The sequence below is a fragment of the Dendrobium catenatum genome, unplaced genomic scaffold (assembly GCF_001605985.2).
Source record: "Dendrobium catenatum unplaced genomic scaffold, ASM160598v2 fragScaff_scaffold_231, whole genome shotgun sequence".
NCBI lineage: Eukaryota > Viridiplantae > Streptophyta > Magnoliopsida > Asparagales > Orchidaceae > Dendrobium > Dendrobium catenatum.
In genome coordinates this window covers 11,096,196-11,097,799 of record NW_021318693.1, presented here as the reverse complement: position 1 = coordinate 11,097,799, position 1,604 = coordinate 11,096,196, and positions in this window count along the sequence as shown.

Sequence of the window (1,604 nt, the reverse complement as noted above, 5' to 3'; positions counted from 1 at the left end):
ATATAGTTTGTATTCATACTCTTATTGCTAATTTCTTTGGCACTTTCCTTATTGCTAATTTTAACTATAGGCCCATAATGATGACTTAGGCATCGCAATGATGACTTAGGCAAGTTGAAATTAGCAATAAGAAAATCAAGAGAATATTGGAAAAAAACTATCAGTTCTAATAAGAAAGATTGAGCAATTAAATTAGATGATGCATTATGGGCCTATAGAACTGTATTTAAAACTCTAATTGGTACGAATACTTACAAATTAGTTTTGAGAAAGCTTGTCATCTTCCTATGAAATTAGAGCATAAGGCATTCTAGGCAGTCAAAAATTGAATTTAAATTTTGGAAGTGCCAAAGAAAAAAAACTACTACAATTGAGTGAATTAGAAGAAATTAGAAATGAAGCTTATGGAATGCAAGAATTTACATAAAAATAGTTAAAAAATGGCATGGTAAAAAACTTCTTAAGAAAAAATTTACTCCTGGTCAAGATGTTTTACTTTTTAATTTTAGACATAAGTTAATCCTAGAAAAATTAAAATCCAGGTGGTCAAGGTCATTCATTGTCAAAAAAGTATTTTCCCTATGGGACTTTGGAAATATAAGAAAAGAAAAGCTTACATATCTTTAAAGTAAATGGCCACATATTGAAACCACATTAAGGATAAGATATTCATCAATTGCAAGAAATAATTGAATTGGTTCATTCTAAAAATTAATGATTGGTATAGTCTGGCTGAAGACTTAAAATTTAATGTTTTTGAGTGACAACCCATGTACGTGTTATGCTAGTACCCATTATGTAATGAATGTTATGTCAAGTTTTTTGTTCAACATATATTTTATGCAGCTTTTATCATTATTATGAAAGCATGTATTTGTAGTATTTATTTATGTGTTTTATTTATATATTAGCATATTCCCTCCTGAAAAGTCTGTATAGGTTGTTAGACATAACACAATTGTCCCAAGGCTAACCAAGAGGGGGGAGTAAATTGGTAATTTTAAAAATTCCTCTTGAATAAAAACCCATTTTTCCTTTTTAAAAATACTTTGCACTATTTAAGTTTTAATAAAATTAAAACATTTCAACCACTTAAAGAAAAATGTGTAGAAAAAAAATTATGGAAAATGTAAAGAACACAAAAATTTATAGTGGTTTGGTCCAACTAAACCTACATCCACTCCATGATGACTCCCTTTTCAGGTATTGCACTATTACCAAAATGACTCTCCTTTCCCTCCCATAGCAAGGTGGAGAAGCCTTTAGAATTACCCTCTCTTCCACCAATCCTCAGTGCAGCAGAGTATCATCATCCTTTTACACCCTCCAAGTGTCGGCAGAATACCGTTATCTTTTCACACCCTCCAAGTATCGGCAGAGTACAGTCATCCTTTTATACTCTCTAAGTGTTAGCAGAGAACTGTCATCCTTTTACACTCTCCAAGTGTCAGCAGAGAACCGTCATCCTTTTACATTCTCCAAGTGTCAGCAGAGAACCGGATCTTCTCCAAAGATCTTCCCTCGAGCATATTCAAAGAATGAAGAGATTTGCTATAAACATAAAGAGATTCTCACCTTTGAGTAACCTTATGAACCCTCCACAC